Raw genomic sequence first — 27,727 nt, 5'->3', positions numbered from 1 at the left:
AATCTTTTGACCACTTCCTAAAGGGGGACCTCTTTTCTCAAGCCTGCAGTGCACATAGTTTAGATTTGTGTACAGTGGCACTCCATTTCCAGAAACAAAGTTTGTTTTAGTTGTCTATTGCTGAGTAAGAAGTAACCCCCAAACGTGATGACTTCAAATAATGATTTTATTTCATCTTATCATTCTGTGCCTCAGGAACATGTCAAGGCTCAGCTGATGTTAAACGGACAGCCAGGCTTAGCACCAGAGCAGGGATGGCTGGAAAACTGGCTCATATGAGCCTCTCTCCTGCATGGAATCTCAGGACTTTTCTCAGTATTCTGTTCAACTGAGTAGTTGGGTTTTACACTTGGTGGCTCAGGACTCTAAGATCGAGGAACAGGAAATTGAAGCTATCTGCTACTTAAAGACCGGACCCAGAAACTGACACAACATCGCTTCTCTGTATTCTCTTGGTGAAACAGTCACAGAAACTGCCCAGATTCAAAAGCACAGACCCTCCATTTCTTAATGGGAGCAATATCAAATAATGCATGGCTATCTTTAATCTACCACAGGGAATGTTCAAATAACAATATGATTTCTAGCACAGGTTTTTCAAATTGGATTGATTTAGCTTGTACAATCAGCCACAAACCTATAAATAAAGGTGGTGATCTGGGTTATACATTTACATATTGTTTATTGGAGAAGACTTGGAACATATTTTGATCCTTTGTTTTCTGTTTTTTCAAAAGATTGATATGATTTTGAGGAAAAAAAACATAACTCCTAGGTGGTACACTTGGATGTTTCTAATTTATTTGATTCTTGGATGTTTGCCAAAACATTTATCCTTAATACAACTTTTGTTCTTTGTATCTTTCTCTTTGTAGCTGTCCATTAACTACAGGAAAATTTTCCCAAGAGTAGGAAGCTACTCTGAAGGTCCATGTTCATTTTCTCTGATCATTTCATTTTTTACACTTTCACCTTCTATTAGTTTCTGCTAAAGCTGACAAACTTCATATGCTATTCTTTGTTGCAAGCTAAGAGATCTTTCTATCTCTCCCTGAAACTTTTATCTGCTATCTCTTTCCTTGAAACCATCAAGCCTGCTGTTTTTATATCTTAATTGGTTTTCTTAATTTACCCATAATTATTCCCTAAAAGATGGCAGGATAAATTTTTCAATTTCCTCCAACTCTTTACAGATTTCACAACATTTGCATTTGCAGTATACTGAAAAAGCATATAGTTTTTCACTTCTAATGTCTTCTGATAAGGCTCCATTAACACTTACTCTGTTTCTTCTCATACTTGAGCCTGATAACTATGTAGCCAAGAAAAAAATTGTAAAGCATAGAATATTCTTTTTGCCTTGTAAAAAAATAATTTTCCTGACCAAACTTTATTTTCATATGTTATTTGTTTCTTTTTTGTCTTGAAATTTAGTTTATCAAATCTAGAAATTGTGTAGGATTCTTGACCAATTATAATCCAGAAATATACTTAGACTGGGCAAAAAGCAAGACTATGACCTTCTCTGAACTCTGTCCTATTTGTAGAATAAAAGCAAAGAGCAGCCACAGAAATGTAGAAACACTGACAGAAAACCTGTGAAGTAAACCTCAACTCAAAAAAATTCTCTATTTGATACAGAAAGTCCTTTTTTTGTTAACTTTTTTTTCTAGTCTTCTATAGATTACTCCATTGTAATCTATAGTATAACATTGTCAAGGATCAGAATAAACTGTTTTATGACTATTTCATTCAGGCTATGAGATTGGGACTAGAGAAAACAAAAAAGGCTAAACTGACCCTAAAATAAATATATGTCAAATTCCCTTTTAAGAATTGTTCTCATTGGACAATAATAGGCATGGAAAATGGAAAGGAAAGGTCACCGTTCCACCAGACTGTTTTATGTTATGTCTTTCCTCTGACAACACATACACACAACACACACAAGCACACAATTAAATTGTTTATGTTAAAGAATTTGGAATGTTTCTTTCATTGTCATCAACATTAGAAATTCCTTAAGCTATGCTAAATACACACTGTTGAATACTTGGGATACACTGCTGTCAGGATAAAAATTAAGACACATTTGTTGAACATTTGCTGAGTGACCAGCCTTGTGTTAGGGATGTTCATTTGTGTTATCCTTATTACAGCGTGGCAATACCAGGCAGTTTGCCAAATAAATAATATAGACTATAAATGACAAAATCTATAGGAATTCAAAAGAAGGTCACCTTGATGAGTACTTAATCATAAAATACAGATTTTATAAGAAGAAAACTAAGCAATATGTTCATTTTACAAAATAATCAACTGAAGGGAATGACATTAGTTTGAACCCAAAATAAGAACCCTGCTGGAGAACAAAGGGTATGTCTTACTTTTTGAAGAAAGACTAAATCCAAGAGAGATATTCTTCACATTATACCATACAAATTTTCCTTCTTCTGGAACCTAAGGGAGTTCTTCTCTCTCAGCTGAACCACTAAGACAATGGTCTTTGGAAGAAGACTATATAATCCTTGGGTAACAGTACTTGTCTAGAGATGGAAGACTGAGTGAGGTAACAAATTCAGCCTCTTGAGGGTTCTGAGTCATACCTTCATTTCTACCTATACACATTACTTTTGTGCACAGTCATAATTCTCATTTTTTATTATATAATGTACCTAAATTGGTTAATTTTTTACAGCTGCCATAAGCGCTAGAGCAAGAAAATTTTAATATACCACATTAGAACACATAAGGGAGTGGCAAACTACGGCCCACAAGTGAAACCTGATTGTTTTTATACAACCACAGGCTAATAATATTTTTTACATTTTTAGATGGTTGAAAAAAAACAAACAAAAAATAATATTTCATGATGCTTGAGAATTTTATGAAGTTCAAATTTCAGTGCCTATAAATAAAGGTTTTTTTTTTGGGGGGGGGACAAGATCATGCTCATTTTTTACCTGTGGTTGATGGCTGCCTTTGTGTTACTATAGCAGAGTGGAGTAGTCGGGACTAAGCTGTATGGTCCATAATGCCATATTTGCATATTTACTATCTGGTCCTTTACAGGAAAGTTTGCTGACCATTGTAATACATGTTCAAGCAATTCTTTCAGAATTAAAAATTCTCTTAAACTAATGTGCATTGTAAATCTGGAATAGTGGAAGGCCTTGATGAATTCTTCTTTGGACTTGGGTTGAGGGTGCTCTCAGGCACAGAACTAATCTTTGCACTTTGTGGACAGCATCTGCTGACAGTGACTTGAAATCACTATATTTTCCAATCAGATGAAAAAGGTGAAAAAATGGTTTAAAATATAGAGCAGACTGCTGTAAAAGTTTCCATTTGATTCTGTATACACTGACCAAATGGAAGGAATCAATGAGACTTGCAAATTCAGGGAAAGGAGATAGTGTCAATAGTTTTGCAATAAATTTCCCACAAATATTAATGTTGGTGGAAAACAATGATACTTACTTCTTTAGAAAAGCCTTTTATCTGCTGATTTCAAGACATTGCTTTAAAAAGCTGTAAAACTCTGCTCCTTTTGGTAGCATACTTTTATCCAGTGGCATAAACAGAATGCTTTCTTCTTAGTTCAGAATTTCTAGTTCCATAGGTAGGTTGTCCCTGAAATTGTTCCTGATTCATCAATCCTTGATCTTTAGAATTATCTTAAGGTATTTCCAACAGGATTGAGGTTCTAACCTTAGCTTCCTGGAAAAAAAATTTCCTATTGGCAAAGACGTCCATGGGATATCCAGATAGCAAATAGCCACCAAAGTCACTTTGGAATTTTCAACTGACATCGTATCAAACAATTTTAAAAGGACAGGTTGGAAAATAGGACCCAGATAATATCAAGGTGACATTTTTAGTACAAAAAATGTAGTGTAATGAGTTTGTATCTTAACCATTTATGAAAAGAATGCTGTGATGTACTTCCAACCTCTGAACAAATTCAAGAAAAGTAAGTCAGCCCAACTATTCTAAGCTAAATCAAACCACCACAATATATCATTATAATGTGGAGATAGTGAGGGGTAATACAAGTCATCCACCATATTTCTGGCTTAGTCATCTCAAACCAGGTGAATTACCTCTCGGTTACATCATCTTATCCCACCATCCATGTATTGTCTCCTGTTGTTTCTTGTGCCTGGAATTATTCACATTTTTCATTTCTTGTAATAACTAACAAAATGACTCTCAGACATTGGGGAACAGTTAAGGATTAGAAAAAACAGTACCAAATGATAAACCAAATAGACAATTGTTTAGTTCAGGTTCCTGGCACAAGTAGAAAGCACAGTAAATATAATCTTGAGTAAAAATTTTATAGTAAATATAAATAGAGGTAAGAAGACTAATTTAGATATGAGAAGGAATTGGAGAGGCTCACAGACTCGGTTCAGAAACATAATCAAGAAAGTGATGGAGAAAGCTACAGCAGAGACAAACTGACTCGAAGTTCACACATCAAGGGTACAGATTCTCCACTTATATTTGGAATCTAAAATATGACACAAATGAACTTATCTATGAAACAGACTCACAGACATAGAGAACAAACTTGTGGTTGCTAAGGAGGAAGGTGGTGGGGGGAAGGATGCATTGGGAGTTTGGGATTAGCAGATGCAAACAAGTATAAATAGGATGGATAAACAACAATGTCCTACTGATTAGCACAGGGAACTATATTCAATATCTTGTGATAAACCATAATGGAAAAGAATATGAAAAAGGATGTGTGTGTATATATATATATATATATATATATATATATATATATATAATTGAATCACTTTGCTTTACAGCAGAAATTAATACAACACTGTAAATCAATTATACTTGAATAAAATAAATTTTTTTAAAAAAAAGAGTACAGATTTTCCCTATTTAACTTCCCTGTGTGGGCCTGTGAAATTCTAGTTAACAAGTTTTGTTGAGATTTCTGCCACATACTTATGCTGAGGTACTTGGTAAACACTCAGTTTAAATATTTTCTTCTAGTAGTCTTGACAACTTTCTTTCCCCTGATATGTCACAAGATACTCTCACCTTCCAGGTGGCTGACAAACAGTGATGGGATAAACTTTATACAGGAACTTCTTTTCAGTTTTGATAAAGAACATAGGGCTGTAGGAAGACTAACCTTATCACTTGAATATGGAAAACTATTTCCATTGGAATATTAAACTTAAATAAAAATATTTCTCATTAGTTACTGTATTGAACATCATAGTTATTATTTAGTGGACCCAGTATAGTGATTTAGACATTCAATCACGTATCAAAGGTGGTGAAGCAAAAGCATTTTATTGTCTGTTCTTTAATATCTACTCAAACTAACTATAACAGAAATGCCATTTGAGAACCTCCTTTTTGTGTCAAATTATAGTAAAAACAATTCCACATTCCGTAAAGCTTTCAGAGTCTGACCCTTGTTTCTACTACATATAGGCTGAAGGAAGTGTCAGAGGGGTGGCTATGTTTTCAATAATGCTGCTGACCATGGATGACACTTTTTTATTCTATTTCTGGCTAACACTGCACTTCAAAATTTGAAACCCAGTCAACTACACTGATTTACAAAAGCACACCAAAAGCCAAAATCTACTTACACCAAGCATCCTGAGATGGTAACTTTATAATCAAGGGAAACCATCCTACTTGCTCTTCTTACCCTCTTTCATTCTCAACAAACTGCCTCTTCTTAACTCCTATTCCTAAAAGTACATTTCAAAGTACATAAGAGAAAGAAGAAACCTGTCAAAGAAGTAACATGATCTATCTGGCTTAAAACATTTTGAGCTTTGGGTTAAACCACACTACTAGGAAAAGGAAAAGAGAAAGAAAAGAAAACCAAACATATGTAAGAAAACAAAAGATATAGTCACAATCTCAATCCATAAACAATGAATATTTACTTATGTAACAACATCTGAATTCATCAAGAGATATATGCTTCCACTGATTTTGAGAAAGATTCAGATTTATGTCAAATTCAAATAGTTCACTCTCCTAGTTTCTACTAACAGCACTTTACTTAGTGTAGTGAGGCCTCTTTGACTCCTGTGAACTGGGGAAAAAAAATAATGCCCTAGAAGGAACTGAGATGGGTGAGACGGCCTGAGGATCACCCAGCTGATAATCAGCAGAGCTAGAACCTAAACCAAGTTCCATCTGGCACTGTGTACACATTCTTTCCACTTAAAAAAGTCAGGTGTGAGTGTCATCTTTTAGTTTCTAGTTAGGTTATTAATGCTTGAGTTCTCACATATAGAAAACTGAATTTTGTCTGCCTAATGTATAATTCTTTAGTTGTCTACCTCCTTAGTGTTTAATTCTGCTTAACTCTTTAAAATTATATTAATAATAATGAGGAGGAGGACGGTGATAAGAAGTGACAATTATTAAGAACTTACTTAGTTCACATATTTTACTATGATCCTAGAATCCATCTTTTTGTTTACTATATGATATAATAAAAGGTAGATACAACTATTGTCCCCCATTTTTTTTTTTTTTTTTTTTTTTTTGCGGTATGCGGGCCTCTCACTGTTGTGGCCTCTCCCATTGCGGAGCGCAGGCTCAGCGACCATGGCTCACGTGCCCAGCCGCTCCGCGGCATGTGGGATCTTCCCGGACCGGGGCACGAACCCGTGTTCCCTGCATCGGCAGGCAGACTCTCAACCACTCCTCCACCAGGGAAGCCCTTGTCCCCCATTTTGCAGATGAGAAAAGTAAGCCTTATTATACAGATTATATATACTCTCAAGATCACACAGCCACTAAACGGCATAGCCACATTTTACGCTCAAGTCAACCTGACACAAAAAATCACCTTTCTTAACACTATGCTATGCCTGTACTTACAGATAAATCTTCTTTATTCTCATGCAAATAACCATTCATCCTTCAGAGTACTATCCATTCAAGCTACCTAAAATTTACCTTGACATCTAATATCTCAATACCTTTAGTAGTTCCACAATGTTGAAAGACCTAAGGCCAAATTCTGTAGTTTTATTTCTAAGATATTCCACAACCTGGACTTGTGCTAACTTTCTCTTACTCTCTACTACCCCATTGCATAACCCCTCTGATGGAGTTAAAATGGTCCTTCCACTGTTTTCCCTAAGGTACTGTGCACATTTTCATTCTGGCTGCTTTTGTATACATATCATATCTCATCTGGGATATTCTCTGTCCTCTTGTTTTAAAATACAAAACAGTCTGATAATCTAGCCATATAATACTCTCCCTTCCAAGGAGTTTCATAGACTATTCTACCCTATTATTCTATCCCTGGAAATCACAGCATTTAATATCTCTGTTGCTTTTTTGTTCAACTTACCTTGTAGAGGCTTAGGATTTATAAACATCTTATACTATTATTTAATTTTAAAAATATATAAAATTCAATTTCCTTCTCAGTTATAACTTGATGAGGGTGGGAACACTGCCTTATGTGCTAGATTTCTCTATAGCCTCTAGTACTGTGGCTCTTTGCTAGTGAATGCATTATAATTATTTGTTGATTTAATTTTATGTATAGACTACGGGTTCAGAATTTGAACATAGAAAAACAATCATAGTTCCAAATTTGCATTGGTTAGACAAGAAATGTAACATTAAATTTGCTTAATTCTAGCAGTAAGTGAATTTTAGAAAGAAAAACGTGGTATTATGATTGTGATTTTATCATAATACTATGCTATTTGTCACAGGCGGCTTCTGAGATGGTTCAAATGATCCCTGATTCTGGGTATTCATGTCCTGTGCAATTCTCCACCCTTGAGTGTGGGATAGACATGGTTACTTGCTTCTAATGAATAGAATGTGGTAAAAGTGATGTGATGCTACTTATGTGATTCAGCTATATAAGATTGGGACCTCCATTCTGCTGGTAGACTTGCTGTCTTGCTGGCTTTGATAAAACAAGCTGTCATGTTGTAGAAGCCCACATGGCAAGGAACTGAGGGCAACCTCTAGCCAATAGCCAGCAATGAACTACAGCCCTGAGTCCAACAGTCTACAAAGACCTGAGTCTTCCTAACAACCAGGTCAGTGAGCTTGGGAGTAGATCTTTCTGCAGGTGATCTGCAGATGAGACCCCAACCCCTGATAACAGTTTCATGAGAGACCCTGAAGCAAAGGATTCAACTAATCATTTCCTGGACTCCTGTCCCACAGTAACAGAAGTGATACATGTAATGTTCTTTTAAGCTATTAAGTTTTGAGATATTTTATTCATTAAATAATTTTATTTCCTTCATGTACATTTACATGGTTTCATTTCCATAAAATCAATAATTGAGACTACATCTTGATTTGTTGCAGTCCATATTCTCTGCCTGAGCAAGAGTAGTCAGTCATGTATCCCAATTCTAAGAGTGAAAACTGACAAGAATTTGTACCTGTCTTATCTCATTTCAAAGTTACAACAATGCTGTGAGGTACACTGATAGGGGTGGGGGCAGATGTCTATATTATTGCCATTTTAGAAGATACCAACACTAATAAAGGTTAAGATGTGTAGAAAAGATTGGAGCATGTGTCAATTAAAGTGAAAGTAAAAATATATTTTAAGGTCTTCACGTCATTGAGCAGTTGCCTCCTTCACAGATGTTTAGGTTTTCTCCTGCCCTTTTAATGGAAAAATTATGAAAAGAAAAGAGACTGTAATTGTATGCTTGTGTGTGTGTGTATCAGAAAGAGCATCAATACCATTTTGTTTGAGAATATTGTATTCCCCCCTTGGTGAAGTACCCCATCCTCCACTTTCCAGGGAGCTGAAAGAATCAAACAATTTATGGCATCTAGGCTGGGTGAATTTGAGATCCCCACAAATAATTTGTTCTCCTGAGACTAGCTCAGCATCATTACACATAAAACCTGAAATACCTGCGTCCTCCTTGGGCAACTGTACAAATTCATAGAGGACTTTGTGGTTTTCCCCAACATTTGCTTTCACACCTTTTTGTTCCACGGAGCAAATATTTACCACAGAGAAAAATAACCATAATCTGTTCTAACTGGTAAACACGCAATGCCAAGATATAGCAGCTTTCTGGAGACTTAGTATGCTCAGTTAATAATGTGTGTGTGCATGTGTGTGTGGTATCATACACTTTGCCAACAAAAGAGCATGACCTTGTATTTATGAGAAATGCCAGAAAATGTTTTAAAACTGAAAGAAATATTATAAGCAGCATACCTGTATATGAATGTATGTACATACATATGTATGATTATATAAAAATATGTATGTATATCTAGCTTGTATTTTAATCAATAGTTTGTTAATCCAGACAGTATTCCTGGGGCTGATTATGATCAAGCAGTGAGAAGCTCTCCAGAACTAGCAAGGGCTCCTTAAGTATTCAATATTCCGGGGCAGTGCTAACATGGAGCTGGTTGTGTGAGACACAGGCAGACGTGAGGTACTTCTTGGGTCCTGCACTAAAAGGGCTCAAACCCACTATCATTATTCCCTTTCAGTGTTTTTCCTCAGGGGAAGCAGCACTCATTGTCTTGGAAAAACTGTTCCTAAAACAAAATTTACCTTCCCACCCCTTGCCCCTGATATTGTGTAATGTATCATTCAGATTTTGTGCTTTGCTTTTTTTTACAACATCTGTGCTTTCTACATTGGATCTTGCCCTAAACTCTTCATTCAGTGTCAGTCTTACCCCTCTCTCCAGGACTCAGGAGCCTTTCAGAGGGGCACTGGAATCATACTTCAGAAGGAGCCTTGGCTGGTACTTAGAACAAGGGCCATTGTGCTGACTGAGAATTTTCTACTTTACACCCTACTCAGAAAGTTGTTAAAGTAATTAAATTCTGGATTAGACTTCCATTTCTTAATTTCTGTCTGAATCATCTTAATCCCTATAGTTATACCTTCATCTTATGGAAGAAATATTTCCCTCAAACTCTCAGTTTTGGTAAATTGGCTCATATTTGTTTGCTCTGTGAAAATTAACTATTTGGAATAATTTATCTTGGGAATTCTATTTAATGAACAATTATGTCCAACTTATTTTGTTTTTAACAACCAATGAAATAGGGGAATCTTGCTGCTGTACAAATAAACCTCCAAAATATACTAGATTAACATGGTAAAAGATACTCTCTGATTTAGGCAGGAGACTGGTGCAGGTGTTTCTTGTCTACAGGTGGCTTTCCTCTGGGCTGTGATCCAGAGGCCAAGGAGTCTTGTACCTTGTGACTCCACCTTCTCTTATTAACTCATGGGTTCTGTGCTGAACACCAGTTGGTGGCAGGTGTAAGAGACTGGGAAGAAGGCATGCCTGCATTCCGCTCCTAGTCACACAGCTCCTCCTGTGTGCAAGGGGGCTTGGAAATACCCCAGCTGGGCATCTGCCTCCTGCCACAACTCACTATAAAAGGGAAAGTAAGGAGTTGGAAATATAAACATTTGGAGTTTACCTAGCTGTCTATAATTTCTCAAAATTTCTTCCTAACTCATTAAAATTTATCTTACGAAGACTAGTATGCAATTGCACACTTTCTTATATCAGATTCTAATCATTTGGGGGTGGTTGGCTGTTTCTATAGAAAATTAAAAACAACTATGAGTCAAGGACCATGATTACTGTTACAGAATCGCTCTAGGTACCTAATACAGTCCTGGGCTTGGTGAAGGCGCTTTCCATTCCTGATGGAGAAGTCCCATCCTATCAAATCCCTAGTATTTACATCATGCACCAGGGCTCAATGGCAAAATGGCAGCTCCGAATACATTATGGCTAACAAGTTATTCTATTCATTCTAACTAAAGAGTTACTTGGACTCTCCTCATAAACCTTAGGTTTACCCAGGGTAGGCTTCAGGTATTCACAGTTCCTAGAATTCCAAGTCTGAATTTGTCATAAACATTTGCTTACTTTTTTAAAAGTATAGGAATAGCACACAAAGTCTCTGTGCTTGTTGTAGTTGTGGTTTTGTTTTCTTTTGTCTTTCAATAAAATACCTGCATAAGTAGAGCAAAAGGAAAATTTCTGAAATACGATAATAATGTTACTAACAGGTACACTTTGCATTTGTATAGTGTTTGTAGAGTGTCTTTTATTTTTCAAAGCACTTCCATAGTGTTTATTATATTTAGTTTTAGTTTTGTTTTTTAAAATTTCTATGTCAGTTTTACCTCAACTGCATTTTTCTTTTAAAATTTATTTAATTATGTATAGATTAATTATATTTAATTGTATTTAGTTTTTAAATTTATCTGGTGATATAGGAAGATAGGTATTATTATCTCTAATAAAGCATAAAGAAATTTTAGCCCAATGTGGACAAAGCAGTTTCTTGTATTAGTATAAATTAGCACTAACACTAGGACTCGAATGAATGTTTTGGGTTTCACAATCCACTTTTTAACAAAATGAAACAAATTGCAAGCTCTTTGACAGGAGGCAAGTTTCATTTTCAATTTTCATTACCTATTTGTACTTTGAAAAAAATTGTTTTGATTAAAGAACCTGTGTGCATGAAGCCAGTGGTATAAGTGATTAGAATTTAGCATGGCTTCTGCTTATTCAATTTTTACCTTTTCCCCTCATGAGCACATGGTGAAGACATCTTTCATTGTATTGCTTTAGCACTATCTCTTAACAGACCATTTCTGCAGTTCCAAGGGTATAACCCAGAATTTTCTTGCTGCACCATAGGATGGTCCATAGGTTTTTCTTCTTGACCTGAATGCTAAGATCAGGGATGTGTCCTAAATATTTTAGTACCCTTTAGAACCTTGTTATGAGAGTATGGCCCAAATTGGGAAGTTTTCTCTTTTTTCAAATTGCAAGGATTTTTTGCTTAATGAATGTCATGTATTTACTCTTCCTTTGTGGAGTAAGACATATTTAATGTTTTAAATTTAAATTGTTTGAGTTTCAAGAGAATCTCAGCTTATTATTTAGTCTTCCAGCATTCAGTGGTCAAGGTTGTATTCCCTCAAGCTGGTCCCTTCACCATTTTAGAAGCAGTAGTTTTATTCTCCTCTCAGCCTTCATTTTCCAGACTAAGAGTCCCTAACTCTTTAGTCTCTTCCTCTGAGGATATGCTACACACATAAATCAGGCTTCCAAGAAAGCTAAAGGAGGTAATTATTATTTACATTTTGGGCATTTAAAAACTCAAAGCTCAGAAGTGAGGATACTTAATTCTAGCTACTTCACCAGATTATAAATTTCTCCTGGGAACACAGCTCCTTCTGTTTGTTTTATCTACATCTCTACTCCTTAAGATTCCAGTGACACAACCATTCAGGTAACATGACTCTAGGGCTCTGAATAAGAGATACATTAAGACCCATAAATTTATTAATCCCAATTCTGGTTTCTAGGTCTTTCTCTGTAAAAGATAGTAGACTTGTGTTATTATCTAAGGGATTACTTTACCAAAAGAAGGAGTCTGTTTAGATCACTGAGGTGAGAAATTTACTTTTACCTTCTATATTACAGAAGTATTTCTGTCTGAATGATATGGATCCATGTCTACCTCTCTTGAGTGATGTAGGTACAATCCAAATATACTGCGAAAAATCAGCTGCCCCAAACTGAATAGTTTCCTATATGGTTTAGTTGCTACCAAAGGACAATGCAGAAGTCTTTTACAAGGTCTTTTTTAGACTTTAAATCAAATTTAAAACATCTTTTTTCTCCTTTGGCCTCAAAGTTACATTTTTTTTACAGTGCAATAATTTGAGGAACATTGGTAATGGGGAAAACTTTTAGACCTTTTGTTCTTTAGTGCAGTCAAGGGAAACCTCATTAGAGAGGATTTTCTTAGTTAGCAGGGCTTCGAGGTTAATGAGCTGTGAGTGATAATATATAGTAGTAATCCCTCCTGGCAGTAACAGGTTGTATTTTATAAATTCCTTAATCTCAGTAGGAAAGGAGGTGATGGGAGAGGGTGAGAAGGAAACCAATTTAAGGGGCTTGGGGATGTTCTAAAAATCCCACTACTGGTATGAATCATAATTGAAAACTTCACATGTTCAAACCTGCAAAGCTAAAAGATGAATGGATAGAAACATTTCTCCATAAACTGATTTCAGTGAAAAAATGGTGACTTGTGATTTTTCAAGCTGAACTGAATGAGGTTCCCTGATATTTGGCATCATCAGGGGCTAATTTCCTTTTCCTGTCACAAGAAGGAGCCAACAAATTTTGGAGTCACAAATTTTGGATAAATCTGATAGAGATAAGAAACAGTAGGAGGATGAAAGTAGATGAGGGTGGTGTTAATAAGGAGACATCCTGAAATAAATGCAATTTGGGGGATAAAATGTATACAACTTAACTCCAAAGTATAGATTATTTCTCAAATAAAACTTTTTATTAAATAGTCTTACTTTTAGTGACAGCACAGTGCTCTTTAAGAACCTATTTAGCCCATCCCATTCGGTATATTCTTTGTTGTTGGGGACACTCTAGAAATCAACTCAATTCATGCTGTAAGTTTAAGGAGATGAAACTGCCTTTCTAAGCAAGATTCAAAGCTCAGTTGGCTGAGCTACATGTCATCTTATTTGTGTGACATTAGACAACTTTATGCAAAGAAAGTAAAGGAGGGAAGGAAGAAAGAAGTTCCCTTTTTCCTCCTTTGCCAGTTTTGCCTTTATAGACTTGCATCCCAGAAATGCAAGTCTTTAAAGGCATCTACTGTTAACAAAATAAAGTTCAGAATCCTTGTTCTGACATTAAAGGTCATGCATGATTTGGCATTATCTAATCTTTCCATGTTATTTCCCATTTCTCTCCTCCACAAACTCTCTGTTAGAAACAAGCTGGAATACTCATTTTCTCTTAAACATGCAAAGCCTTTTTCTACCTTCGCTTAGCAGGACACTGCTTCATGGAATGTACTACTTCACTTCTAGTTATGTGCCTCCTTAAATGCTTCCTCAAGTATTTCAAGCCCCTGTTGAGGTTCCCCACTAAATGAGAACTCTCTTTTGTTTATCTCTAAGGATGGGATAAGACAAGGAATCACTCTGAAATTTTCTTTGACCAGCTCATGGCCAAAGCACATGAAACATCAAGAACACTTTAGATTGAAATGAATGTCTACTTTGTTTCACCCAGGGATAAACCAGGGAGTGTCAGGGCATCACAGGACTCTTCAGCCCTGCACTCTGGCTATTCTTTCTCATGTCCCTGCGTTGCAGGGACTGGGTCTAAGTGTGCTCTGCTTCTTTATCTTTGTAAGATCTGAATTTTAAACTCAGTTACTTGTATTCTATCCTCTACTTGAATTACCTCTTTTCTTTTCACCTACACATACGCTCTTTTATAATATTCAACAGTTTACATTAACTCTGATTTCCTGTTTCTGTTTTGTCACATTGATTTGGGACCTTTGGTGATTTCAAAGACACTTAGGACTCACCTGTAATGACTACTTCAGTAGGAGTGAGGTTAATTACTTAGTTCTTTAATTTTACAACTTTTATTTTTGTTCTCAATATTTCCCAGGTCAAGATCTAATTGATAGAATAAACATTGTTCCTTTAAAAGGAAAATTATAGGCCAATAGAAAAATATATATAGACCATTTTTCTATGCTTTTTAATGAGATACAGTTTTAAAGATGAAAATCTGGATGATTAGGGCGACTTGTGCCTTTTTACTCAGAATCATAATTTTGAGGTTTATATGCTAAAATAAATAACACTATCTATATAAATCTTATAGCTTTGATTTAGAAATTTAAGTCCTTAAGAGGACATATTGGCAATGGGATAGAATTTTGTTACCATTGCAGTGATGTCCTTAAAGAATTGTATTATTTTTCAATCTCTCTTAGATAAAGTAGTTACCTAGCGTTTTGTAAGCAAACTTGAAAAAATAAGGTCCAAAACTTTTCCTAGAGTTTAATGTTAATATAGTCTTATTTCTTAATGAGATCAGTTCTAAAATATTTTACTGAGAACTCTAAATAGCTGAGCACAGTGAAGGTTACACTCCACCAGAGCTCATTAGGCTGGGAAGTACAACATATATGAAGCTGCCACACGACCCTAGAAATTGAGATGCTTTACCCATAACCTTTTTCTTCATATCTATATCTGGTGTCATACCTCTCCTCATAAATAAAACCTTTTAGATATACTATTTACAATCTATTTTTTCTTTTATTCATGGTTTAAGTCCTAACATTGATCTTGATGTTCCCCTTACCGGAAATATAAGAACAAATATGACTGGAAAAAAGAAGGATGCAAAGGCTGAGCCCACTGTGCCATATGCTCTGGGCCAAATGCTTCAGGTTTGTCCAGAGCCTTTTCTTTCTCCCTCCAGTGGAATAAATTGTTACCACTGTGGTTTCCTTAGAAATAGGTAACATCAACCTTTAACATTCCTGAAATTAATCCATTGCTAGACCCTATTGTATTTACTTTTCCCAAATTACTAACATTAATAATCTGTCCTCAAATTCCACTTGGACTAACTCCACCAAGTTTTCTGGATTAATTCTTATTTAATTTAATTTATTTATATTTAAAAATACTGCAAACACTATATATAATGAACTGTTAATGTAGAAATCATTTGAGTTTTGTTTGATTCAATCTTCTCATTTACTGAGTGTTCACTATGTTCAAACCATCTGCCAGGTACTGTGTAGAGGTAAAGGCAATGATAATTGTAATGATTATTCCTAAAAAAAACCCAAACAAACAAGCAAACTAGATGTGGTCATGAGTCTAGGTTTTAAAGAAGATTCCTCATTCCCATGTTCTACTCACACCAATCCATAATCCATTCCTGTCATCACACCCTCCAAAATATATTTCTAGTTCTGTTACTTCTCTACAGCTCCACCACTGCCATGCTCATTCAAACCACTATCATCCTTTACCTGGACAAAAGAAATAGCCTTGTGAATGTCCTTCCTCCCCCAATACCTGCCTACCAAACCTTGTAGTACATTTGTCCAAAAGCAGCCAGGTTCATTTTTAGAAATTTCAAATTAGATCATGGTCCTCTACTGCCTTAAATTTTCCCAATGAATTAAAATAAAATCCCAAATCATTTATCATTTTTTTTGCTTTTTCTCATAACACTACCAGTCAGTTAAGGCAGTGTCGCCTGGGATCAGCATTACTCTAGGTCAGAATCACTGGGATGGAACCCAGGAACTGGCATATTAACAATTCCTCATAAGTGATTCTAATGCATGTTAAAATCTGGGCTTATTGACCCACAGCCCTTTTCTCCTTGCTGTGTTTTTCCCAACACTACATAATTTATTTCTGATCTTTGAACCTGGGAATACAATTCTATTGTCAGGACCTATAACCCTTTATCTGCCTGGAAAGTACCTACTCTTGATCTTTGCATGGCTTTCTCCTAGTCAGTCAGGTTCCTGTAAAATACTATCCCTTCAGAGATGTTCCCCTGACCACACCACTCAATGTTGTCCTCCTCATCCCTTTCTCCCATGTTAAATTTAATTTTCCTAATAGTGATCATTACTATTTTAACTTGTTTGTTTGTGTATCTATCATGATAATAGACTGAAACTGAAGTCCTAAGACAATAAATGCCTTATTCTAAAGCGGGGTGCAAGGCTGGCCACAGGACTGGTAAAAGGAGGATAGAAAAAACAAAACAAAACTATTTGGTACGTTTGCAGAATCCTTCAACTCCAGTGTATAAAAGAAGTTTGAGATGCCTGGAAAAGCACTGTATAATAGAAAGATTAAGTGAGGAGGTGGCTGATGTGCTCTGGGTCTCACCCTCTTCCTTAGGTAAGGATGGGCATGTTTTCCTCATCATCTCAAATGACAACAGAAGACCTCAAAGAATTGAGAATTACCATGTGTAGAACACTGGGTTTGTGTCTGAGAGAATCTCAAGTGTGAGAGATGGGCTTGTTACCTGTTCTGGCAGTGAAAGTGTGGAAAAATAGTTGGATACCTTGGGTGATCTGTGCTCCTAGACTTGAAGAGGAAAAACAGGTATGGTAAGCATCTCTCTTAGGCCGCATGGTGTACACTTAAATACCACCCTAAAGTTCTTCCAGAAAGGCAAAAAAACCTCATAGAAAGAAGTAGAAGGTCCTCATGGATGGTCTTAGGCTAAAGAGGGTGTTCTGAGCAACCAGCTGTAGGAGAGAGAATCAACCACATAAACGGAATGACAGGTCTCCCAGGAGCCCACTTGAACAAATCAGTTTTACCAACCTGCCCAGACACAGAGAGTGGGCCTATCTCACATTATTAGTCAAGTAAGGACTCCACTCACCTACTTGCTCCTCCTTTCTTAGCTCTGAGCCTGAAAAGATCAGCATAAGTCAAAGTTAACAAACTGGAAAATGAATAAGCTATTTGTAAGCCAGGGACATGCAGATGCCAGCCATGCTACTCTTTGTGCATTGCAAAGGTTTTGTCTATAGCCTGCTGGGCTAGGAAAGAGGAGTAACTGTAACACTGAATAAAATGTAAGGTTTTGATTCTTACTGTATCTGGACTTATTAATTGTCTATATATGTTTTCTATATATATGATAATGCTGTATGCAAACAGAAAATTTTAGTAGTTCTTGTAGTTCTTTTTCTTGCCTAATTGCTCTGGCTAAGACTTCTAGTACTACATTGAATAGACATGGTGAGAGTGAGTATCCTGGTCTTGTTCTTAAAGGAAAGGCTTTTAACTTTCACTGCTGAGTATGATATTAGTTGTGATTTTGTCATATATAGCCTTTATTATGTTACGGTACAGACCTCCTATACCTAATTTGAGAGAGTTTTATCATAAAAAGGAAATTGAACTTTGTCAAATGCTTTTTTTTTAAATTGTTATTTTATTTATTTATTTTTAACATCTTTATTAGAGTATAATTGCTTTACAATGGTGTGTCAGTTTCTGCTTTATAGCAAAGTGAATCAGCTATACATATACATATGTCTCCATATCTCTTCCCTCTTGCATCTCCCTCCCTCCCACCCTCCCTACCCCACCCCTCTAGGTGGTCACAAACCACTGAGCTGATCTCCCTGTGCTATGCGGCTGCTTCCCACTAGCTATCTATTTTAAGTTTGGTAGTGTATATATGTCCATGCCACTCTCTCACTTTGTCCCAGCTTACCCTTCCCTCTCCCTGTATCCTCAAGTCCATTCTCTAGAAGGTCTGCATCTTTATTCCCATCTTGCCCCTAGGTTCTTCTGACCATTTTCTTTTTTTTTTTCTTTTTTTTTTTTTAGATTCCATATATATGTGTTAGTATACGGTATTTGTTTTTCTCTTTCTGACATACTTCACTCTGGATGACAGTCTCTAGGTCCATTCACCTCACTACAAATAACTCAGTTTCATTCATTTTTATGGCTGAGTAATATTCCATGTATATATGTGCCATATTTTCTTTATCCATTCATCTGTTGATGGACACTTAGGTTGCTTCCATGTCCTGGTTATTTTCAATAGAGCTGCAATGAACATTTTGGTACATGACTTTTTTTGAATTATGGTTTTCTCATGGTATATGCCCAGTAGTGGGATTGCTGGGTCATATGGTAGTTCTATTTGTATTTTTTTTAAGGAACCTCAATACTGTTCTGCATAGTGGCTGTATCAATTTACATTCCCACCAACAGTACAAGAGGGTTCCCTTTTCTCCACATCCTCTCTAGCATTTATTGTTTGTAGATTTTTTGATGATGGCCATTCTGACCAGTGTGAGATGATATCTCATTGCAGTTGTGGAATCAGGCTCCCTGACTTCAGACTATACTACAAAGGTACTGTAATCAAGACAGTATGGTACTGGCACAAAAACAGAAATATAGATTAATGGAACAGGATAGAAAGCACAGAGATAAACCCATGCACGTATGGTTACCTTATCTTTGATAAAGGAGACAAGAATATACAGTGGAGAAAAGACAGCCTCTTCAATAAGTGGTGCTGGGAAAACTGGACAGCTACATGTAAAAGAATGAAATTAGAACACTCCCTAACACCATGCACAAAAATAAACTCAAAATGGATTAAAGACCTGAATATAAGGCCAGACACCTTCAAACTCTTAGAGGAAAACATAAGCAGAACACTCTATGACATAAATCAAAGCAAGATCCTTTCTGACCCACCTCCTAGAGAAATGGAAATAAAAGCAAAAATAAACAAATGGGACCCAATGAAACTTAAAAGCTTTTGCACAGCAAAGGAAACCATAAATAGGATGAAAAGACAACCCTCAGAATGGGAGTAAATATTTACAAATGAAGCAACTGACATAAGATTAATCTCCAAAACATACAAGCAACTCATTCAGCTCAATATCAAAAAAACAAACAACCCAATCCAAAAATGGGCAGAAGACCTAAATAGATATTTCTCCAAAGAAGATATACAGATTGCCAACGAACACATGAAAGAATGCTCAACATCATTAATCATTAGGGAAATGCAAGTGTCAAATGCTTTTTCAACATCAATAGAAATGATCACATGATTTTTGTCCTTTATTCTGTTAATATGGTATAAAACATTTATTCATTTGCATATATGGAAACATCTTTGAATCCCAGGAATAAATCCCACTTGATCAAGTTGTAGGATCCTTCTAGTGTGCTCCTGAGTTTAGTTTGCTAGTATTTTGGTGAAGGTTTTTGCATCTATGTTCATCAGAGATATTGGCTGGTCATTTTCTTTTATGTAGTGTTCCTGTCTGGGTGTATATCTAAAATAAATAAAATCAGTATCTCAAAAAGATATCTACACTCCCACGTTCATTGCAGCATTATTCACAATATGCAAGATAAGGGAACAACTTAAATGTCCTTCAATGAATGAGTGGATAAAAATGTGATACACACACACACACACACACACACACACATTCACTGGAATATTATTCAGTCAAAAAAGCTACTGAAATTCTGCCATTTGAAACAACATGGATGAAAATGGAGGGCATTATGATGAGTGAAAATCAAACAGAAAAAGACAAATACTGTATGGTATCACATATGTGGAATATTAAAAAATTTTAAGTCAATTTTATAGAAACAGAGAATAGAATGGTGGTTGCCAGGAGCTGTGGGGAGGAACTGGAGAGATGTAGATCAAAGAGAACACACTTTCAGTTTAAGTAAGTTCTGAGGTTCTAATGTACAGCATGGTGACTATAGTTAGTAATACAGTATCATATACTTGAAATTTGCTGAGAGGAAACCTCAAGAATTCTTACCAAAAAAGTAAAATAAAAAAGAGTTAATTATGTGAGGTGATGGGTGTGTTCATTATCTTGATCTTGTTAATCATTCCACAATGTATATGTACATCAAATCATCATGTTTTACACTAAATATATACAATTATATGTCAATTATTCTTCAATAAAATTGGAAAAAAATTTAGTTATCTAAAAGGGGACCTTTTATTACTCGAAAATCAACCCCAAATCATATGAATTTACATACTTTTTACCAGGAGTATGAGAATACATTTAAAGAGATACAGGGAGACAGACAATAAATGTATTTTCCAATTACACTGTTATTAGAACTTGTTCAACATACAGGTTGCACTTACTTCCTGCTCAGCCATAAGCACTAAGAAACAGGGATCTTATGTATTATTGTTCACTGAAGTATTCCTAACATAAGATCAAAGCTGGTATCAAAGACTTCTAGTCACTTAATGAAATGAATATCTGTGAATGAATCAATAATTGAAAGAACAAATCCACAAGCAAAGAAATAAATACAATTGGTAGATCGGTGTTTAAGTTATGACTCTGCCATTTACATCACTGAGTGATAATTACTAAACCTCAGTTAATTTCTAAATAAATAAATAAATAGATAAATAAATAAATAAACAAAAGCACCTACCTCTGAGGCAATTGTACGAATGAAATAAAATAATGCACATAAAATGTTTAGTATAGTGCCTGACCCATAATCATTATTATGATTATATTACTTTATTTTAGGAAGCAAGACATATACATGTGTAATATTACATTAAAATACAAAAACAATCTCTTAGTGATTAAAAGGTCATGAAGGATTCAAGTTCTGAAGCTTTAAAAGTGGACAGGATTTATAGAACTGTAGAGGAGCTGAGGGGTCAGAAGTGCAGAGTCAGGAAGGAGACAGGAGGAACATTCCAAGTGTCTGGGCCCTGCTGGGTAAACACTATCAGCGTTCATCCCTTTATCCCCACACACCTAAATTAACTCATCAGCCTCCTAAATGATCTTAATGTCAGCCTTTACCTTTTTATTTTCCTCAAAATACTGCTTTGATGATGGCATTCCCATACCAAAAAATTAACAAAAAAAAGCAAAAACAGAAACAAAAAATACCTAATCAAAAATGCCCCACAGAAATTCTGTACAGTATAAAGCTGCAAATCTTTACATTGGTGGTCTAGGCCCATTGTTAAATGTCAGAATGTCTGGCTTCAAGTCATATTACTCCTCAGCAAGAACTTTCTTCAAGCCGTATTCATCTCTTTACTTCCCCTTGTCTGTATAACAAACATTTAACACCTGAAGTTTTTATTCATTCTGAATTCTTTCCAGGGAAAGCCCCTCTCCACTCTCAGCCTGCCTCCCCCCACCTCCTTCTTCAGAGTCCAGCTCAAGCTGACCATCCTGGGTTCACTCTCTCCTCCCTCTGAAAAGCCATCCTTCTACTTGATCATGAAGCCTTTCTGTCCATTTATCACATGCCTTAGTACCACCTGCTTACTGTGCTCTCATATAATCTCATGACTATATGAGATTCTATTTCATATCAATACTCTGTTGACAAATACTCTATTTTTTACTTCTGTTCATCCTTCTCAGTAACTAATAGAATATTGTGTACATGATCTGTTTCATAGAATTGTGCTGTGATGTGCACATTGTGTGTCCTGGTGGCTAAGGGTATTGCCAGCATTAAAGTTGTCACTACTTCTTATCAAGGGAACAGATATGACCCCCTGAAACTGTGGATCACCTTGAGGAAAACCAAGGGAGACACATGCTCGACAATAACCCCAGCCTCAGTCAGCAGCATCAACTTCAACTATTAAGACTTATTATGCTCAGTCAATATTGAGAATATCTATTTCTGGCTAGTTGAAAAGAAGTCAAGTACTTTTTGAATGTTTCTTTATATTTACTTGGCTTCTGGTACAGGGAAATAATAGGAGTTGGAAGAAAGAAGAAAAATTTGTATTGGTCCATAACCCCAAATAGGCTCTAAGATAGACAAAAATAGATAAAGAGGGGTTCAGATCATTTGTGCTATTTAGAATGAATCATTTCAATATCTCCGATAGAACCAGTTGAAATAAATTTGGAAATAAAGGTAATATTACCACAGTCATATTGGTGACAAGAGAGCTAAAACAATAAGGAATAAATAACTAACCGGTAATACTTTAAAGGGTAACCAATGCTCACTAGCAGCTGCAGTAAGACATTAAGTAATAGAGCACAGTAATGTTAACTGCTCTCCTGGTAAGAGTAGTAAGTGAAATAAACCCCAGCATCCGGGGTATCATTAATCTATAGTGAATAATGGCAGTGGTAGTGTAAGGAGATTAAAAAGGGCATTGTAAACATTTGTGGCTGTATAATATACAAATTAAAAATGTGAGAATGCTTGCAGCTGCATAATCTACAAATTAAAAAGTGTAATAGCATGGCATTAATTACTGGCTGATCAATTTCCCCATAACTGCTAGCATGTATATGAACAATTATAGGTCCAAAATGTTATTTGAGAAAGAGACATTGACCTTGGAACTGTAAAGAATGATACTCTGTTATAAGGTAATACTAGATCCTATCAAATTCGTTTCCAGTATTTGTAGCAGCTGCCAGCTCAGCGCAGGGCTGTAATCACTGCACTATTTCTTTCGATTATGGAGCCAGAGGGGTTACACATTGTTGTCTCTTTTTGAACAGAAACACCCAGTGACCTTCAGCCTTCTGAAAATGGGACCATCAGGCTTCATTTCCAAGTTCAAACAGTTTTAATAAAAATGAAATAGCAGGAGATAATGTACTTTACCCTTCTAGGCCAATGAAACAGTTTGAAAAGTTAGAAAGACACACTTTGTTCAGTGTGGACATTCCAACTGGGATTATGGCTGTAGATCTAAACATTTCCAGACCAGCTATTTTCAAGTTGACAGCTAATAGTAAGTAACCAGAGACTCAAATCTTTGATTGACGTTGGAAGCCAGAACACTTACCTCCATTCTCTAGCCCTCCTTAATGGCAGATGACACAGCAAAGCAGTGCTCTTGTTGACAGTTTGCTGCGATGGTGACCAATAAAAAAAGTGAGCTGAGATTCAGCACAGCAGTTGCTACATCAGATGTGTGGCTTCAACCAGAGTGAGCTCTGTTAGTGCCATTCTTGACACTGAATTACAACCTCATGTCCAGGAGTTACCAGAATTCTCAGTCCCCTTCATTCATTTGCTAAATGTGACAATCTGGATTTTTCTCACTACCCTTCTCTCTTTTTTTTTTAAAACAGATCTTTATTGGAGTATAATTCCTTCACAATACTGTGTTAGTTTCTGTTGTACAACAAAGTGAATCAACCATATGCATACATATATCCCCATATCCCTTCCCTCTTGTGCCTTCCTCCCACCCTCCCCATCCCACCTCTCTGAGTCGTCACAAAGCACCGAGCTGATCCTCCTGTACTATGCTGCTGCTTCCCACTAGCTAACTATTTTACATTTGGTAGTGTATATATGTCGATGCTACTCTCACTTCACCCTAGCTTCCCCTCAACCCGTGTCTTCAAGTCCATTCTCTATGTCTACATCTTTATTCCTACCCTGCCACTAGATTCATCAGTAACTTTTTTTTTTTTTTTTAGACTGAAACTGTCCTCATCAAGATCACACTAACTATCTGCCTAATGGACATTTTTCACACCTAACTTCATCTCATCTTGTGGGACTGGACTCGGCTGACCACTCCTTGCATTCAGAAACTCCTTTTTTAGGCTTTGTTGACCATCTTTCATGGCTGCCTGAGTTTTCTCTGCGTTTCTGGCTTCAGTGATAGTAACAGTATCAACCTCATTCCCTTTTTCTTTCTTTCTCTCCATTCTTTCCCAGTGCAGTTCCTTTCATTCTAGTATTTCTCAGAGCTAAATCTTTGGTTCAGACCTCTTCTCTGGGCTTCACAGTCTACAGCCAAAACCCTACTCAGCATGAGGAAAGGGAGGGCTCAGGCGTTCATACCAGCCATAGACTTAAAAGTACTCCTCCTGTTCTGCTAACTGTGACTGGTACCAGAGTTCCACTCCATTTTTCAGACTCCCAAACCCCTGATGCAAAGTCAGCCATCATGGACTGTTTATATCAACCTCTAATTTTTTCTGGAATCTTCCTCTATTACTTTCTTTCACTGTTACTCTCTTCTTTGTTTTTTTCCCCAAGGTTTTTATCATAGTTTCATAATTTTTTCCTCTTCCATTTTAAGTACTGCCCCCAAAACACATCTTTCACCTCATTTTCTGCAGGGTCATCCACAGTCATTAACTGGCCCACTTGTAACTTTTCAATTACTTTGTATTTTTACTGAGTAAACTTAAGCCTTTCATCATGACCCCTTCCACAACCAGGTCCCAGATTAAGTCCGCAAATGCATGTGCCATGGCTTTCTGATCTTGCATGTTTTCTTTAATAACAATTAAACACAGTACATGCTTTAAACAAGGCCAGCTTTATTAAACTTCAAGGCCTTGAAAATACTGTTCCCTCTGCCTAGATTCCCACTCCTTCCCTTGTTACCTTAAGGAGTTTCTCATTATCATTTTTCAAGGATCGATTTAGGATAGCCCTCTCTTATTTCCTTATCCCCACAGATACTTCCATTCCACACCTCTCAAAGTGTGCTGTTTGTCTAAATGGTTGTTCCCCATCTCCTGTGTCTTTGTAAATGTGCATCCTATCAGAAAACCTGACATGTAGTAGGTGCTCAGTAATTTATACTTTATGAATTGTATTGAAGTTGGTAAAACCAAAAGAAGTGCTTGAAAATTGGAAATAAAAAGGTAGACAAAGGACTGCTCCATTGGGGGTACTTTGCTAATGGTAAAGCAGTTGCAGTGACGATAACAACAACAATATTAGCAATATCAAATGCTAACACTAGTCATAGTGTAACTAGCAATAGTAACACAAATGCTAATCACTTCCTATGTACCAGATATTGTGTAATTTGGGGGTGGTGGTGCTTGAATTATCCCATTTGATCTTAACAGATAAGGTAACTGAAACTTAAAGAGTTAAAAGAAAAAACACCTTTCAGAATCACACAGAAAGTGGTGAAACTGGGATTCAGTCCATGGCTGTCTGATTCCAGAGTTCATTCTATTAACCATTAATTATCACACCTCCCTGATCCACCTCTTCCCAGTCCTACTTAAATTATATTTTCATTGAACAGCTCATTTTTTTTAATTGAAAATACCAAACTTACGTGTTATTTCGGATTTATTTAAACCCAGAACATTTATCTCTGTAGAGTCATACTCTTAGCCTGCAGATTTTCTTTGTAAAAAAAAATCCTAAATACTTTGAAGTTTTCATTAGAAATATTTTAAACAATCACATATCACAGGTACACACCAAACAAATTTTCAGATAATACCAGCTCCTTCTCCCAAAGTAATATTCATCAATTTCTCCAATTAACTGTTCATTCTATTCAATACAATTATGGAGATTTGAAATACACAATAGATATTGATTCAGTCTCTCACATAGAGACCATTTTAAAATAAGAACTTGGGAGAACATTTTGAGTGAAACTATTTACATAAAAAAAAATTCTGACATATAGCTTGAGTTTGGCTTTAAAAGACAAAAACATATAAAATTAAAGAAGTAACTATTGTTAGGAAATTTTAATAGACTCTCTCTTTTGTGCTAATCAAAATAATTAGTATTTATATTATTCCTTTGGAATCTCACTATAGAACTCTTCACTAAATAAAGGAATTCAGTAGTTTAAAAAAGTGATTAGCATTTATATTATTACAGGGGCAACACACTAGAACAATATTTCCTACGTATTAGAATTCATAGTTATGAAAGCTAGTATTTCTACTACATTGCTGGAAATTTGTGTAAATTTACTAACCATGGAAAGGAATTCACTAAGGAGGTCATGGGACTGGACCTACAGAAGAACAAAAAACAAACAGAAAGAAACAAAAATGAGAGGTGAGTGATTTTCAAGTATCAAAATGAATTTGTATTAGGTGTCCTACCCATAAGGTAGGCAGTCAGTAACCCCTCAGGATGGCTCCAGAGCATATTCCCCTGGGACCAACCTCATGCTCTTGCTTCTGCCCTGGAGAAACTGAGACTGCTAGCAAATCTGAAAGTGTAGGAGGAAGAATGTTAGACTTCTAGTTCTCTACTGGTTTCTCCATGGGAAATATTTTAAAGAAAAAAAAATCTCAAATTTAGAAAAATAATGGGTTGTTTAAAAATATCATCAGGTAATCTGGTTATTATTGTAATTAAATAATTTTCACAAAAGTCTGTTTCCGTGAATAAACAAACCTAGTATGAGTGATGCAGCACAGATACAACTTGCATCAAGAATGTGACAGTTCTTCATTTCCATGGCATCACTGTTTTGTTTTGTTTTGGTTTTGAGGGAATTAGAAACACTGACAAACCTCTCTACAACTCTACAATGTTCCTCAGTAACTCTCTATGTCCCCTTCCATTATTCAGGTCACTGGGGAAAGCTCCAGCCTGTTCCTCTTCACCTGACCCTAACCAGCTCAGATGTAATGAGGAGGTTCATGGACAAGAATGGATCAGGGTCAAGGTCCCTTATTGGGATAAAGTATCAAGTCATGGTCTGTTTCTCTTTCAGGGTTCCCTCCTCTGGGTCCCTCTTCAATTGTCCAACAGCAGGCAAACGTGGAATGAGCCTCAACCTCTTCTGGCAAGAGGGGTTGGTCCAGCTGAGAAAGATCTGGGAGAGGCAACTTAGAACTGTCTGCACTAGGCTCATGACAAACTTCTTTTTTTGTAAAATTCTTCTCTTCCTCTCTTTATCACTTTTTATTTTTTAAAAATACTATATATAAAATAGGTAACTAATAAGAACCTACTGTAGAGCAAAGGGAACTCTACTCAATACTCTTTAATGACCTATATGGGAAAATAACCTAAAAAGGAGCAGATATATGTACATGTATAACTGATTCACTTTGCTGTACACCTGAAAGTAACACAACATTGTAAATCAACTATGCTTCAATAAAAATTTTTAAAAATGATACTATAGTGTTCCACTTGCATCATGACAAAGAAGTGCCCTCTAGTTACCCATTAACAGTCAAATCCTCCTCCAACCTTAACCTTAACAACCATGTGTGACACAGTCTTCCTTTCCTTCCTCCATTTTTTTTGCCTTTATTCTTTCTAGACCACCATAATATGTTCCTGAGTTACAAAAATTACCTCTACATTGCCTTTCATCGTCTGCTTCCACCAATTTACTCCCCACATTGCAGCAAGATAGAACCATTTAAAATACATGTGATCATGTCATATCACTGTTTTATTCCCTATCTCAATGACATCTTCTATACTTTTAAAATTCTAGATTCAATATTTCTTCCTAATCTGGCCCTTCTCTGCACCTCCTCCATGAATTTCTTATTAACTTTTCCCTTTGACTGC

This window comes from Lagenorhynchus albirostris, chromosome 14 (genome assembly GCF_949774975.1).
Source record: "Lagenorhynchus albirostris chromosome 14, mLagAlb1.1, whole genome shotgun sequence".
NCBI lineage: Eukaryota > Metazoa > Chordata > Mammalia > Artiodactyla > Delphinidae > Lagenorhynchus > Lagenorhynchus albirostris.
The sequence above is the reverse complement of the archived record's forward strand: the minus strand, read 5'-3'. Positions refer to the sequence as shown.